This window comes from Anabrus simplex, chromosome 4 (assembly GCF_040414725.1).
Source record: "Anabrus simplex isolate iqAnaSimp1 chromosome 4, ASM4041472v1, whole genome shotgun sequence".
NCBI classification, from domain to species: Eukaryota; Metazoa; Arthropoda; class Insecta; order Orthoptera; family Tettigoniidae; genus Anabrus; species Anabrus simplex.
The window spans coordinates 115,211,032-115,228,584 of NC_090268.1; the positions used below are offsets into that span (position 1 = coordinate 115,211,032).

The following is a 17,553-nucleotide window of genomic DNA, read 5'->3' on the forward strand; positions in this document are numbered from 1 at the left end:
CCGGGTGTTGGGATGCTGGCACCAGAATCACGTTTCTGTGGCTCCCAAGCCACATGGTCATAGAAGGAAACGAGTTAGTAGATCAGGCTGCCAAGGGGGCAGTAAGGAGACAGTTACACTGCCCCCGTTGCCTTTCAAGGTTCCAGCAAGTGATATTCTCTCCCAGCTGAGACATCTTGTTATGTCCCATTGGGAGATGGAGTGGCAGGCCATTCCACTTCCCAATAAGCTGAGAGCGATAAAAGGAACAAAGAAGGTATGGAGGACTTCCCTTCGGGCTTCGTGGAGGGAAGCCGTGGTATTATGTCGTCTTCGGATCGGTCACGGTATTTTGACTCACTCGCATCTTTTGAAAGGAGAACCCCCTCCGGTGTGTACCTGCGGCGACCATCTTACCGTGGTGCACATCCTTACGGAGTGTGTGGACCTGGTCGATCTGCGCCGTAGTCTTAACCTTCCGAGTACAATCTCCCTTATCTTGGGTGCTGACGAGCAGTCAGCAGACCTCGTCGTCCGCTTTATGAGAGATAGTGGACTGTTTTATCGTGTGTGATGATGTCCTTTGTCCTAGTGTGTTTTGTGTCACGTGCGGTTTTATCCCATTGACTTCATTTTAGTTGATGTCACGTATTTTAATGTGTTATTTTAACGTCTCACGTAAATTATGTACTACCAGGCAATGCCTCATTTTTTAGTTTTCCTATATATTCTCTTATTTTAGTAGAAAATAATGCATTGCGCATTAGATCCACTGATTGTTTTAATATCACCCTCATTTTTCTCCATTACAATTTTTATAAACTCTAGTCAGTGGATGTGTTTTTTAAAATTTTAACATCATCTCTCATGTCGTTTATATCGTTCCATTAGCGGCCGATGACCTTCGATGTTAGGCCCCTTTAAACAACAAGCATCATCATCATCATCATCGGTATCTCCTGCCTGTCGTAAGAGGCGACTAAAAGGGGCCCAAGGGGCTCTCAACTTGGGAGTGTGGATTGGCGACCACCGGCCCCTTAGCTGAGTCTTGGCATTGCTTCCACATTCTTGTGCCAGGCTCCTCACTTTCGTCTATCCTGTCCGACCTCCCTTGGTCAACTCTTATTCTTTTCCGACCCCGACGGTATTAGAGCATTCGAGGCCTCGGGAGTCTTTCATTTTCACGCCCTTCGTGGCCCTTGCCTTTCTTCGTCCGTTACTTCATTTTTCGAAGTGACGGATCCCTTCTTCTTCTTTCTTCTCTCTCTCTACCCCCTGTGGGTGGGGGAACGCAGACGCAAAATACACCCACGGTATCCCCTGCCTGTCGTGAGAGGCGTCTAAGAGGGTTTACCAAGGGATGATTGTCTTAGAACCATGAAACTACTTTTGATTAGTAAAATCACGCGGGGAACACCATGGGTCGCCTTTACTTGCGAGTAGTACCACTATAGTAGGTACGAAATGGGTTTGTGATTCGTAGCAGCAGTGTGGTTCGGCTGTGGGTTTCCAGTTCCCGTGAGTCGTACCCATGTGAGCAACACCGCGTGTCTGGGCGTTGCCTGTGAGTTGTACCACTATACGAGCGACACCGTGGATCTGCGTTGCCCGTGATTAGTACCCACGATGTGAGGAACACCACGGCGCCCGTGACTAGTACACCTAGGTGAGGAACCTCATCGCTTTGCGTTGGCTATGAGTGGCGCCATTGTGTGAGAAACACCGTAGGTCTGCGTTACCTATACGACGTACAATACTTGTTAGTAGTACCATCATGTGTGGAACACCGTCAGTCTTCGCTACTTTTGATTAGTACCCCAACATGACAAATGCCATGGTTGTACTTTACTAGCGACATGTACCATTATGAGGGGCCGTTGACCAGGATTTTGGACCCCTTTAGAAAACAAGCATCATCATCATTATCAGCATTGTACTTTAAAAGTGGTCCCTTGGTCGGTAACGCTGTTTCTTTCTGGTAGTTTTTGGGTAGGATCCACTGACTGTTTTGGGTTCATGTCCATCCATTCATTCTTCATGTCATTTGTTCTCTTTTGGTCAATGGATGATTTAAAACTTTTGTTTTGTGATTTCATTTCGTACCATCAGGGGCCGATGACCTAGATGTTAGGCCCCTTAAAACGACAAGCATCATCATCATCTCCCCCCCACAGAGGGGTTCAGAGAGAGAGAAGATGGATGGGATCAGGTACTTCGAGAAATGAAGTACCGGGCAGAGAAAGACAAGAGCCACGAAGGGCGTGAAAGTGAAAGACTCCCTAGACCTTGAATACTCTAATGCCATCGTTGTTTTAAAAGCACATGTTTTGACCAAGAGAGGTCGGACAGGATGGTGAAAGTGAGGAGCCGGGCAAAAGAAAGTTGAAGGAATACCAGGACTCAGCTAAGGGCCCTGTGGTCGCCAACTCAAGCTTCCCCACGAACCTACTACGCTGGCTTAGCAGGGGGAGATGTGATACCCCCACGTGGCGCTTCCAAGGTGACGGAAAGGGGGGTCCTAACTGGCTTGCCGGCGGACGTGAGCGAAGTAAAATAGCTCTCGCGGACCACACACATACCCCTTTTGGTGGTGGGGGATGCAGGCGAAGAATACACCCATGGTATGCCCTGCCTGTCGTAAAGGGTGACTAAAACGGGGACCAAGGAATGATCGAATTAGAACCATGAGACTACTTGTAATTAGTACCACCATGCGGGGAACATCATGGGTCGCTTTTACTTGCGCGTAGTACCACTATGTTAGGTACACAATAGGTTTGTGATTAGTAGCGACAGTGTGTGAATGAGGGTGGGTTTTACAGTACCTGTGATTAGTACCACTATGAGCGACACCATGGGTCTGCCATGGGACCGATGACCTGGATTTAGGACCCCTTTAGACAAAAAGCATCATCAATTCAGTTTTTTGCTTTAGAAGCGGTCCTTATCTCAGTAATACTATCGTTTAACGCTAGTTTCTGGGAAATGGGGGCATTGCGGGTCGGATCCACTGATTGTTTTAAATTCATATCCGTTCATTCATTCTTCATCATCGCATCTTGAATTCTGGTCATTGGATGATTTTGGACTTTTGAATTGTCGTTATATTTCGTTTAATTTCTTACCATTAGGGTCCGATGACCTAGATGTTAGACCCCTTTAAACAACAAGTATCATCATCATCATCAACTCACGCTCCCAATTAGAGAGCCCATTGGGCCCCTTTTAGTCGCCTCTTACGACAGGCAGGGGTTACCGTGTGTGTATTCCTCGTCTACGTCCCCCACCCACAGGGGCCAAGCAGTCTATGTGCCTGCCTATTGTTCCTTTCTAGTCTTAGCCTTGTCCTATCCCATCGTAGTCATAAGGTCTGTCTGAGTTCTTGAGATGGATAAACAATGCTAACTTTCGTTCATTGGACCGTCATTATGAAATATGTTATAATTCTTTGTGGTTTTCAGGATCGATGGTTCACACATGACAGAAGTAGTCGTATAATAATAATAATAATAATAATAATAATAATAATAATAATAATAATAATAATAATAATAATCATCATCATCATCATCATCATACAAGACAGTTCGATGACTTAGATTTTAGGGCATCTTGAAACAACAATAATCACCATAATCATTGCCATACATAGAATAATAGGCTATCATAAATACAAATATTGCAGGTGGTTAGGTAGTTATGTTCTAGACTCAATGTTGTTGCGGAATCGGATCCGAGCGTAGTCGGCTGAGATGTAAGAATTTTCAGTTACTGTGACCTCTGTCTGCAGATTTACTTCCTCTTCTTGGCTATCTTCTCTCAGGCGTCTGTTAAAATCTAGGTACTAAGCATATAATATTATTATTATTATTATTATTATTATTATTATTATTATTATTATTATTATTATTATTATTATTATTATACATGGATGATGAGTGGTATACATTTCCCTCCTCCGATATCTTACACGTACTGGATTAGGAAGTGCAATAGAATTCAACATACACACGCATGCAGTTGGCAGAAGTGGTTAGACCTTGACATTGGCGATATGTTTCCGGCTGCTGTGAAAAACGAGGACGGGTTTCGGGACTTGGCATCTACCTCCAGTAATTGTATCAATGTATAGTGGATTACCACATCCCGGCAGGATACTCAAGGCCAAGGCCTTCAGCATGCAAAATACAACACCTGCATTTATTTCTTCCTGGCCATTAAAGAAGTCGATTTACGGTATTCGTCCAAGGCAAAATCAACAGATTTTGAAAATATTGGGGAACCTTATTTGTAAGTATGTCTTTGTGTACACGCCTAGAATCTGTTAATCACGACTTTAAAAAATTAAGACTATCTTGAGTGACTGAAGCAATATTCAACATGTGCAATGGATTTACGTCAGAATTCTGTATACTGGAGATCAGATAACTTTTCCTTCATTTTCCACTGTTTTTCTTACACCTGTGGGGTCGTGGGTGTGAACTGAGTTACCCATATGGATATGGCCTTGTTTTACGGCCGGATACCCCTGATAATGCCAACCCTGTGTGGAGGGATGTAATCACCATTGCGTGTTTCTGTGGTGGTTTGTAATGTGCTATGGTGTCTAAATATAAAGATGAGAGTGATGGGCAAGCACAAACACCCAGTCCCCGAAAGAGAAGAATTAATCACACGCGATCAAAATCCCCGATCAGGCCGGGAATCCGAAGGCCTCAATGCTGGCCATTCGACTAAGGAGTCGTTCAGGATATAAGCTAACTGATAACGAAAATGATTGTAAATAATTTCAGCCATTCTCTTTGAATTTCCAAGCAGTTATTTGTTGGGCTAAATGTTTAAACCGGTAGTTACAGGTTGTGGAAGGTAGTCTTAGTTATTGAACTGAAGGTTAATGCAGTTTTGGAGGTCAATAAAGGAGGTAGCAATTGTAGAGAAGACTTATTGATTATAGATGGTGAAAATATGGTAAATAGAATATGTAATGGATTATCATGCATAAATGTACCGTGCATGAATTTACGTTCCTCAGGTTGAATACATATGTTAACCAAATTTTATATGCCTTTTGTGAATGTTATTTACAGTACATTCCGAAGGTTGAATGCACAATGTTTAACTGCACCATGTGCAGAGCTATCAAAGCAATTTTATTTCAACTTTTATATCTCCTTAAATAATAAAAGTGCGAACTCTGTTTCATTTAATTCGTCAGAAATTTTATATACTAGTAACATATTTTTGATTGATCTGAAAAAACCACAGTAAGAGGATTTACCGTATTAGACAGTCTAGATTGAATAAGTGAAACAGGAAGTTATGCTATCTAAATTTACTGCCAACGAAACAAAATAAGATTTTTCTACAAGCACATTCTTTTCAATGGCCACGAACCTACTACGTTGGCGCAGCAGGGGGAGAGGTGATACTCCCACGTGGCGCGTCCCAGGTGGCGGATAGGGGGGTCCTAACCGGCTTGCCGGCGGACTTGAGGGAAATAAAATACCTCTTGCGGACCAAACACATTACCCCCTGCGGGTGGGGGACGCACATGTAGAATACACCCGCGGTATGCCCTGCCTGTCGTAAGAGGCGACTAATAGGGGCCCAAGGGGCTCTCAACATGGGAGTGTGGATTGGCGACCACGGGGCCCTTAGCTGAGTCTTGGCATTGCTTCGACTTACTTGTGCCAACCTCCTCACTTTCGTCTATCCTGTCCGACCTCCCTTGGTCAACTCTTGTTCTTTTCCGACCCCGACGGTATTAGAGCATTCGAGGCCTCGGGAGTCTTTCATTTTCACGCCGTTCGTGGCCCTTGCCTTTCTTCGTCCGTTACTTCATCTTTCGAAGTGACGGATCCCGTTTTTCTACTTCTTTTCTCTCTCTCTCTTTACCCCCTGTGGGTGGGGGACGCAGACGAATAATACACCCACGGTATCCCCTGCCTGTCGTTAGAGGCGACTAAAAGGGGCGACCAAGGGATGATTGAATTAGAACCATACTTTTGATTCGTACCATCACGCGGGGAACACCATGGGTTGCCTGTACTTGCGAGTAGTACCACTATACTATATTAGGTACGAAATAGGTTTGTGATTAGTAGCAGTAAAGAGGCTGGCCTGGGGGTTTCCAGCACCCGTGCGTCGTACCCATGTGAGCAACACCGCGGGTCTGGGCGTTGCCTGTGAGTTGTACCTCTATATGAGCGACATTGTGGGTCTGCGTTACCTGTGATTAGTACCCACTATGTGAGGAACACCACGGGAATACCGGCGCCCGTGACTAATACACCTAGGTGAGGAACCTCATCGGTTTGCTTTGGCTATGAGTTGCGCCATTGTGTGAGAAACACCATAGGTCTGCGTTTCCTGTACGAAGTGCAATACTTGTGAGTATTACAATCATATGAGGGACACCGTGAGTCTTCGCTACTTTTGATTAGTACTCCAACATGACAAATACCATGGTTCTACTTTACTCGCGACATGTACCATTCTGAGGGGCATTAGATCTTGATTTTTAACCCCTTTAGACATCAAGCATCCTCGATTCAGGATTGTTCTTTATGAGTGGTCCCTTGGTCAGTAATAAATTATTTATGATCTTTTTTTGAGTTGGATCCACTATTTCTTTGTTTGCTCGTTTTTTGTTGTTGTTGGTTTTTTGTTCAAGTCCATCCATTCCTTCTTCATGACGATTTTTAAATTTTTTTATTTTGGTCAATGGTGGTTGTATTTCTTTTGTTATTTCGTTTCGTTTCATTAGGGGCCGATGACCTCGATGTTAGGCCCCTTTAAACAACAAGCAGACCGGGCGAGTTGGCCGTGCGCGTAGAGGCGCGCGGCTGTGAGCTTGCATCCGGGAGATAGTAGGTTCGAATCCCACTATCGGCAGCCTTGAAGATGGTTTTCCGTGGTTTCCCATTTTCACACCAGGCAAATGCTGGGGCTGTACCTTAATTAAGGCCACGGCCGCTTCCTTCCAACTCCTAGGCCTTTCCTGTCCCATCGTCGCCATAAGACCTATCTGTGTCGGTGCGACGTAAAGCCCCTAGCAAAAAAAACAACAAGCATCATCATCATCATCATCATCATTTCAATGGCTCAAATCCAGAACTAGATTGAAGATAAGTGGCTAAAAAGTATCATGTCATCCTGTTAATGTGGCTGAAATCCTTAGCTCCGCTTTGAACACGCTGATAGTTCCAGAAATTGAAAGTCTCTTTCGTTTAGCAGCCACTACCATGCCTCGTTAGAACTTATATCATTTTGCCCCGATCTGCTTCCCGGTCGTAATATGAATAACACTTCACAATCAAAAGTGTTTTAAGCATGCTAGTTACTTCAATGTTATATACCCACCATCCAATGACTTAGGGCCGAATAATTCATAGAGAGTACTTACACATAAGTGCCCCTTATAAGCCAGGTTTCATTTCATATTATCCACTTAATTGTCTCACTTATTGCTATAAGTGGACCTCCTACATAAACTTAAGTGACTCACTTATGTTGCAACAATGTGGACGATAATGATTTTTCTGAATATTTTGCATTTCTTCGCTGACTCGCCCGTTTTAAACCCCCCCGGTTAGAACCTAGTAAACTCGCTCAATGTAATCGAGCATTTACTGCATTCAAATATTCCGAATCGTGTTTGTTTGTTTGTTTGTTTGTTTGTTTGTTTGTTTGTTTGTTTGTTTGTTTGGCGTATGATGAATAATGACAACCTATAAACTATTTACACAACCAGTGAAAGATGAGTAGAAAGTAAATACAAATTATCATATCTATACAGTCAAAGAAAGCAATTTACAAAGTTTGAAAGTACAAGAAGAAAACGCAATATATTTACATCGCTATCCACCTATCAACTCTGACAGTTCATATATACACACTGAGTGCGAGTGATGTACATGTCACTAAATGTGAATGTCCAAACCCGCCACCCACTTCACTGCTTCGGGTGTTGCTGAGTTGAGGTCTTCCATGGTGCCAGTGAAAGCACGGAGTGGACATTCCTGCACTACATGTTTCATTGTTTGTCGAACCTCCCCACAATCACAGTATGGAGAAACTGACCAGCCCCAGGTGTGTAAAGTAGATGCTGTTCTACCTACTCCACATCTCATGCGGTTTAGTCTACTCCAGGTGCAACGTGGCAGATCAAAGCCTGCCAGCTTTGTGGATGGGTTATTAATATCCACTATTGCCCGAGGTGCGGATAAAGACCACTCTGTTAACCATTTAGAGGTGGGGTTGAATTCGCTAGATGTTATCTTCACGGCTGTCTTCCCAGCAGGCTGGCGAGACTTCAGGCGTGTGCATTTCTGTCTGATATCCTCATGAACAGGTAGATGTTCATTCTTTAGCTTTCCGGTCCATAGCTGAAAAAGGGCCTTCTGTCTCCTGATATGTGGAGGTAGTATATTGCTGAGAACCGGTAACCATTGGGTCGGTGTAGCACGAAGTATACCAGTTATGGTTCGCATGGTTTGACGAAGTTGTGAATCTACTAGCTGTGTGTGAGCACTGTTAAGCCAGACACCAGAGCAGTATTCTGCTGCAGAATAGACTAAGGCCAGAGATGTTGTCCTTAATGTGTTTCCATCCGCTCCCCCGGAAGTTCCAGCCAATCGTTGGAGAATGTTATTACGACTTTTTAGTTTGTTGGCGGTTTTCTGCAGGTGATTTTTGTACGTAAGAGACCTGTCCAATGTTACTCCTAAGTAACTGGGATTGGCACAATATTGTAGTTCATGGCCCTTGAAGAATACCCTTGGATGGTGGTTTGCTTCTGCGTTGTTCAGATGGAATGTAGATGTCACTGTTTTCTGTGGATTGGGATGAAGGTACCATCTTTGAAAGTAGTCATCCAACAGTTCAAGGTCTCGGTTAAGAACTATTTCAGCTTCTGCGAAGTTGGGTCGTTGAATTGTAAGGCAAATATCGTCCGCATATATGAACTTTCGGGACACTGTTTCAGTCAGATCGTGGATGTGTAAGTTGAAGAGAGTAGGAGATAGAACCGACCCTTGAGGCAGACCATTGTTGACTTTGTGGAATTTGCTTCTGTTGTGTTCTGAGTGAACTTGAAATAGTCGGTTGCTTAATATTCTGTCAATTAGTGTAGTAATTTTTAAGCAAGGAACAGCTTTAATCAGTTTAAGCATAAGACGTTCCCTACAGACTGTGTCATATGCAGCTGTAAGATCTAAGAAGACAGAGACGCTTTTCTCTTTCTTCTCAAAACCAACCTCCAGATATGTGGTCAAGGACAGTACTTGGTCACTGCAGTCACGGCGGGGTCGAAATCCTGCTTGTTCAACTGGAAGGAATGCTTCGATGGCTGGTGCTATTCGGTTTAGTATCAGTCTTTCTAATAACTTGTAGGTGACGCAGAGTAGAGCTATAGGTCGATAGCTTTGTGGGAGAGTTGGATCCTTTCCTGGTTTCAGAAGGGCAATAATTTTTGACTTCTTGAAGGTTGGGGGAAGTCTTCCTGACTGAAGTATGGAGCTGAAGAATGCAGCGAGCCATCTTCTTGTAGCTGGACCACAGTTTTTTAGTAGTTCTGGGTACATTCCATCTAGTCCTGCAGCTTTGCCATTTCGGAGTGATTTTAATCCCCCATCGACCTCTTGTAATGTGAAAGGTTGTGAATAGGTTGCGTTCGGTTGTGTTTCTCGTTTTGCCCGTTTAAGCTCAGTTTTAACCCATTTCGTGGTCAGTTTATTCCTTGTTGTTTTAGAGGTGGAAACGAGGTGTTTTGCTATTGCAGTGTATCCCCTGCCTGTTGTAACAGGCGACTGAAAGGGGTGACCAAGGGATGATAACATTAGAACCATGAGCCTACTTGCGATTAGTACCATTACGTGAGGAACACCATGGGTTGACAGTACCACCATGTGAAGAACACCATGGATCTAATTTTCCCATGTCCCTTATGTCAGGAATACCACGGTTCTTTGGTTAGTACTGTTACGGAGATATCCGTGGTAGTTAGAGGTGAAAGAAGGTGCGGGCTGGAATAGGTCTCAACTACAAAATTAAAGTTAATTTAAAACTTTAACAAAGGTTATATTTTCTTTACAAAATCAACAATTAACAGAGTATAACGGGTACCAAGTAGCAGATCAACAAATTAACAAATTACAGTTCGTTACAAGATTTGGGCTTCGAGCCCCAAGTTTAATTTCTGAGCTCTCAGCTCACAACCGAAATTGCTAAAAGGCAGAAAACCCGTAAGTACAAGGAGCACTTGCTCCTAATTACAATGTTAAGGAAAAGAGCAGACCCGCTCTCAATTTTACAAGCCTATCAAAGGCTACAACAAACTTCACTTCTATCTGCCCTTAAGGCACACAAGGAAACAGGGGTAATTAATACCCAACCTACGGGGCCTTCGCATGAAGAAAACAAAACATCAGGTTAAGTTACTGGCCCAAAGTACAGAAGGGATTGGAGGCGTGAACTTGCACTCCTAAATACACTTTTAAAACCTAAGTGGCTCTAGGCCGAAACACAGGGGCTAATCCCAAGCTAAGGAGGTGACCCGTATGAGAAACTTTAATATTTTAAGGAAGAGAAGAAACGGTTATGAAAACGTAGTCACCTCAATTTCCAAATGAAGGGGAGTTCGAGAGGGAGAGGCACTCTCTATCCCCGCTTTACAGTAAAAGAAATTTATAGATTTTACATAGACAGAAAATAATTTACATTTTAAAAAGGTAGGTTACATACTAAAGGTTTCGAACCCTCCCCGAGAGTTAAACTGCTGAGCTAGCAAGAAATGAAGATGTTAACAGGCCATTACCTTGTAGAAGAACTGCTGCTTGACGAAAGGTAGCTTCCCGACCCCTGCTACATTTCCACACACACTAAGTTAGATGTTACTGAAGGGCCCCGAGACAAGAAAATCAGCTGTTTTATACCCTCGTGGAAAATTCGAGACCTTTCAGGAATGAGTGGACACCCCTCTCAATTTTATTGGATAGCTAAAAGTTACACATCAACATCGAAAAAGAAAGACACTATTGGTCAGAAATTAATTACAAAAATTAGAGATTGGTTAAATTCAAAACAGGCGGAAATAAAGGATAACTGTTGCCAACCCAAAAACCACAGAACAAAATTTAGTAAAAACAAAACTTAGGAATACAATATTCCTTCAGGACAGTACATTCCTTTACACCAGAGTGCGTCATCATAGTTTTTGGTAGAGACATCTGTTAGAGAATGTCCAAACTTCTTGATACGGAGCAAACAAACACAAATCGAAATAGACACAGTTCAGAACACTTCAAAATTACCAACTTTACTGTATTGACATCTTCCGAGAAACCGTTGAGTTAATACGGTTTGTTGAAGTTCAGGCTTTCTCCTGTAGAGGAGTTTCAACTGGCGCAATATTTGAACTAGCGGCGTGGAGGTGTACCGCCCGGTACAGACCTCCCCCCCCCCAAAGTCCTCCACGAACCATCTACGCAGGCGTAGCAGGGGGAGAGGTGATCCTCCCACGTGGCGCGTGCCAGGTGGCGGATAGGGGGGTCCTAACCGGCTTGCCGGCGGACTTGAGGGAAATAAAATACCTCTCGCGGACCAAACACACACCCCCTGTGGGTGGGGGAGGCTATCGAATAATAAACCAACGGTATCCCCTGCCTGTCGTGCGAGGCGACTAAAAGGGGCGACCAAGGGATGAATGAATTAGAACCATGAAATTACTCTTGATTCGTACCATCATGCGGGAAACACCATGGGTTGCATGTACTTGCGCGTAGTATCACTAACATGGTACGAAATATGTTTGTGATTCGTTGCAGTAAAAAGCCTGGCCGGGTGGATTCCAGTACCCTTGCGTTGTACCCATGTGGGCAACACCGCGGGTCTGGGCGTAGCCTGTGAGTTGTACCACTATATGAGCGACACCGTGGGTCTGCGTTGCCTGTGATTAGTACTCACTATGTGAAGAACACCACGGGGCCCTTGAGACCGGCACCCGTGACTAGTACCCCTAGGTGAGGAAACTCATCGGTTTGCGTTGGCTGTAAGTGGCGCCACTGTGTGCGAAACACCATAGGTCTGCGTTAGCTGTACGAAGTACAATACTTGTGAGTAGTACCATCTTTTGTGGAACACCGTGAGTCTTCGCTACTTCTGATTAATACCCCAACATGACACATACCATGGTTCTATTTTACTCGCGACATGTACTATTCTGTGGGGCCTTAGACGTGGATTTTGCATCCCCTTTAGACACCAAGCATCACTGTGCTTTATAAGTGGTTCCTTGGTCGGTAATAATGTTATTTTCGTTCTCTATTGAGTCCGATCCACTGGTTTTTGTTTGTTTGTTTTGTGTTTTGTTGGGTTCCTGTCCATCCATTCATTCTTCATGACATTTTAAATTTTTATTTTGGTCAGTGGATGCCTTTGTAATTTTTGTTCTTTCATTTCGTACCATTAGGGGCCGATGACCTTCGATGTTAGGCCCCTTAAAACAACAAGCATCATCATCAGCAAGCACCCAAAAGTCCTTCCAAGGGATGACACTGAAGAAAACAAAATTTTGTTTTAAAACAAAGTCCAAGTTTTTTTTTTTTTTTTGCTGATGAGTTGAAGAATTTAGGTGAAAAATATAACTTTTCAGTAGTTTTAGGTCTCAGACGTTGTTTGATATAAGTGGGGTTAAATTAAATCCAGTCTTAGAACTTTTTGTAGTAGCTTTCGATGAAAGGTCTCTAAAAGTTTGTAGTAGTTGAATTCAGAAAAAAAAACTTTAATTCTTGAAAGGAAAAATAAAATTCTAAGTTCACCAAAGGTTGATTTGAAGCAAAGCCGTATTAATTGTAGAAATAGAGTGTCCATGTAGCTGAAGAAGAACATTATCTGTCGCTTAATTTTGACGACAAGACCTGCCGCCGCTGCCTGTGTCCAGAGGAGGCCGCTCGAACCCCTTAAGTACCCTGAGATACCGCTCTTCCGCACTATGAGAGGGGTAGTCGTGCTGCATGCCGCAGATGCGACGTTTGTTTACAGTCCACAAGTAGCTTGCGGGTGGTGTGCCGCACATCAGCCTTGGCCGGAAGGAGGGCTCCGGCGTGCCGTACACAAGTTGACCTCGCTGGAGTGGAGTGGGCCCGTATCCCACCTCAGTGGCGGTACGGCGATGCACGGCTGCGGGGGCACTGAAACAGTAAGATCTCGGCGGCAGAATTTTTGTCGGATATTAATGTTTTCTAGGGTACAGTCTTTGTGGTTGAGGCTGAGGGGCCAGCGGCGTGGAAACTTTTATTTAATTTCAATTCCACTAGTGTGGTTTAGCAGGAGACGGGAGCTTGGTAATGGCCATACGGAGGGGGCAGCAGAATAACTTCAGGGAAGGTTTCACAAAATTTATACAGAGCAGATAACAAAAAAACAAAAAAAAAACGAAATGTAACACTATAAGGGGCAGAAGGCCTAGGATTTAGAGAAAAATTTAACCTTTTGGGGCTCTTACAAGAAGTTAAAAATCCAAGGAGCAAGTAATTTACACAGGTTTCACCTGGGACAGGTGAACCCTAAATATTCTCTCGGTGGCTGGATTGCTCACTAACAATATCACCGGCGTTAAAAAATCCAAGACGGTGCACGTCCCATGAAATATGGGGGCAAGCTTGCCCGCGGGAACAAATTTCTTGACCATAACTTGGTCTCCTACCTTTTAAATTGGTGGGCCACCGGCCACGATCATATTTTTCCCTACCCTTTTCATGAGAAATTTTTAGATTGTCCTTAGCCTTCTTCCAAAGATCTCTAATATTATCTGGATCTATTGCCTCAGGTAGAATATCATTAAGAGACCAAAGGCAAGAGAGCGGCGTGTTGGGAACAAACTTGAACATCAAAGAAGCTGGAGTAAATTTATGGGATTCATGAACCGCCGAATTCAAAGGGAAAGCTAACCAATGCAGGGACGTGTCCCACCTAGAATGATCGTCGTGATGATAGACAATAAGAGCTAACCTCAGATTACGATTGACCCGTTCAGCTAGAGATGGTTGAGGATAGTAAGCAGAAGTAGTCACATGAGGGATGGACAAATCAAATCAGAATTCCACGAACCTGCTACGAAGGCGTAGCAGGGGAGAGGTGATACTCCCACGTGGCGCGTCCCAGGTGGCGAATAGGGGGGGTCCTAACCGGCTTGCCGGCGGACTTGAGCGAAATAAAATACCTCTTGCGGACCAAACACACTATCCCCTGCGGGTGGGGGACGCACATGTAGAATACACCCGTGGTGCCCCCCTGCCTGTCGTATGAGTCGACAAAAAGGAGCGACCTAGGCGCGGACATGGATTGCGGTTTGGTATAATGTGTTGGACCTCCTGTGGATGGGAGGGGTCGAGTACATTCACAGGTAATCCCTGCCTGTCGTAGAAGGCGACTTAGAGGGTCATGTGGCCATGGTCCCGTCTTTATTTTCTATTATTTTTCCGAGGGTCAGATGTAGACCATTCCAAATTTTGATGTGCGTGCTGCCCGGCGATGGGCCTCGTACGTGTGCGATTACGCCCAAAAGCCCGCAACTGTCCACCCAGCACCATTGCGTGGTGGGAGCGCCATGTACCTTGGCAGTAGTATCCGCCTGACAACACAGGTCCCCGCACAGCCGAATGCCAGAAGGACATATTATTATTAATTATTTTTTATTTTTCTCTCTATGTTTAGTGTTCTGTACACGCTATGGGGTACATGCTATTGCGGATGACTGGAGGAAGGGAGTCTTAGTGCTCATTGCCTCAGTCATCCCGTATTATTCATCGTCCAACATCGGACCCCGGGCAGTACCTGCTATGACCAGGTGGGTATTGCCTTGGCTGCTTGGTTCGGCTACAGAGACCCCTGATCGGAGTGGGTGGCATTCGGCGAGAAGCTATCGGGCATGGCTTCCAAACGAAGTCGGCTCTCTCATGGTGGTCCCCCACCTAGGTCTTTAACTTTTGCTTCCCTGAGAGGTTCAACTCCCTGGGAAAATGCGCAGCGTGAAAGAATGGGATCCAGCTTCCCTAGGTTTCTGGTCGCTACCAGAACCGATGGGCACGATTTTAAGCTGGTGAAGTCGATCCTGTTTAGTAGGCACATCGAAGGCGTCCATGTCGAACTGGAGGAACTTAGGAAATTGCGCAACGGTAGTTTGCTTCTAAAGACTCGTACAGCACTGCAAGCTGATCAGTTGCTTAAGTGCGAGCACTTTGGCGAAATCCCCGTCAAAGTGGAGGAGCATAAGTCCTTGAACCTGGTTCGCGGAGTCATCTTTCACCGCGACCTTATTTTGAACACTGACGACGAGTTGATGGAGGACATGCAGAACCGTGGCGTGACACACGTCCGGCGCATTACGCGCAAGGTCAACGGTGAAGACGTTGCCACTGGTGCCTTCATTGTCTCTTTCAAGTTGTCAGTGTTACCAGAGAAAGTCAAGGTAACAACGTATCGTTGCGATGTGCGGCTGTACATCCCGCCTCCCCTGCGATGCTACCAATGCCAGCGATTCGGACATATGGTATCTCGCTGTTCGAATCAGGCTGTATGTGGTACATGTGGACGAGTAGCTCACGGCGCGGAGGAGTGCACAACTCCATACAAGTGCACTAACTGCTCCGGTTTTCATTTTCCTCGGGATCGGGATTGTCCGACATACCTGAGTGAGAAGAAGATCCAGAAGATCAAGACTCTGGATGGTCTTTCCTACCAGGAAGCGCGCCGTAAGTTTAATTCTGCGAATACACCTGCCCGTACACTCGACTATTGCTTGATAGCTCAGTCTTCCAGGTTCGTCATTTTCAACCTCGACACCTGTCCAGACCGTTGCGCCCAAGGCGACTGTTGCTGCTCCCAGCAACGTCGCAAATAGTGAAAGCTCGAAGGGGGGGACCACCCCACCTTCGACCAACCAGAAGTCAGTGCAGGCTGGCAGTTCCCAGCCGGCACAGCACGGGAGGAAGACTAAGTCTCTCCCCCCCCCCTAGGAGGTCGACGAAAGTCGTGCCCCAGCCGGTGGAGGCGGCATCGTTGACCAGGGTTGGGAAACCATCTCCCAGTCCGTCTAAACTAGGAAAAGAGGAGGGGAAGAAGGGCGCCCGTGCTGAGCGCTCTCTCACTTCCCCTGCGAAGGAGAAGTCATGCCCCCGATCTGGGGGGTATGAGTCTGCGCCAGGAGGCACTCCTGCTCCCAAACCTGCGCGCTCTCCTCGTAGGGGACCCCCTCGCGCCCGAAAAGCGTCGAAGTTCTGGGCGGTACCCCTGCCATCTTTTGATGACAGGATGGATGTCGCGCTGTCCACTACATCTACGGATGTAGAAGTAGATAGTATTTAGGCTTACGAGCATTTTGTCGCTCATAACCTAACACTCCTTTTATAGTCCACACTATGGCACTGTTACAGTGGAATTGTAACGGTTATGACAGGCATCTTGCTGAGTTACGTCAGCTCATTAGTGAGTACGCAGTGAGTATAGTCTGTATTCAGGAGACCAACTTCAGACCTGATCATCATACGGTCTTGAGAAATTTCAGACTGTACTCGACAGAACGGTACTATGCTCACCGGGCGTCCGGTGGTGTTGGCATTTTTGTACGTTCTGATACCTACAGCGAAGAGGTTCCATTAAGAACTCCCCTCGAGGCTGTAGCTGTTCGCGTTCCGCTGCCTGTCATAACAACATTTTGTAATGTTTATTTTCCACCAGGTCACGCTCTTAACATAACTGATGTCACTGATCTTATAGATCAGCTTCCACCTTCCTCTTATTGGGAGATTTTAACGCGCATCACCCCATATGGGGCTCTGAGACGCCTTGCCCCAGGGGGAGAGATCTGGAAACATTAATAAGAGAGCTGGATTTATGTATTTTGAACACGGGGGAACCAGCTCACTTTAGTGTGCGTTACGGCACATATTCTCGCATAGACGTAAATCTATGCAGCCGAACGTTTGTTCCACTGTTTCGGTGGCATACACACGGTGATCTCTGTGACAGTGACCATTTTCCCATCATTCTTACTTTGATGAACTAAAAACCCTTCGAGGCTCCCCCTCGATGGATTTGGAACATGCTGATTGGCCAAAGTACTCATCGTTAGCTGCCTTTAACGATGATATCAGGCGGACCGTCGGCGAGGAAATAACTTACATCACCCGAGTTATTCTTGCTGCTGCTGAGGAGTCCATTCCGTTCTACTCGGGGACTCCTCGCCGAAAGCTCGTTCCTTGGTGGAACGAAGAAATAGCAGCAGCTATCAAAGAACGCCGTCGCGCTCACAAACGTTACCGTAGACAGCCTATTGCGGCCAACTTGGTAACATTCAAGAAACTCCGCGCTAAGGCGCGAGTTCTTATTCACCGAAGTAAGAAGGCTTCATGGGAGATATATGTGTCGTCTATGACTTCACATAGTCCATCATCTCCCGCATGCAAACTCACAGCTGCGCGCCCCTAACCGCACCACCAGCTCTCCCGGTAGGATCAAAATCAAAATCATGACGACAGGTTTACCATCAAACATTATGATACGTAATGAGTTAAT

General features: G+C 45.3%; 1 long non-coding RNA gene across 1 annotated transcript in view; it reads left to right on the forward strand.

The window, feature by feature from the left end:
* Positions 1-17,553, forward strand: part of LOC137500409 (uncharacterized) — a 258,124-nt gene that overhangs the window by 28,550 nt on the left and 212,021 nt on the right. The gene's annotated exons all lie outside the window — the stretch shown is intronic.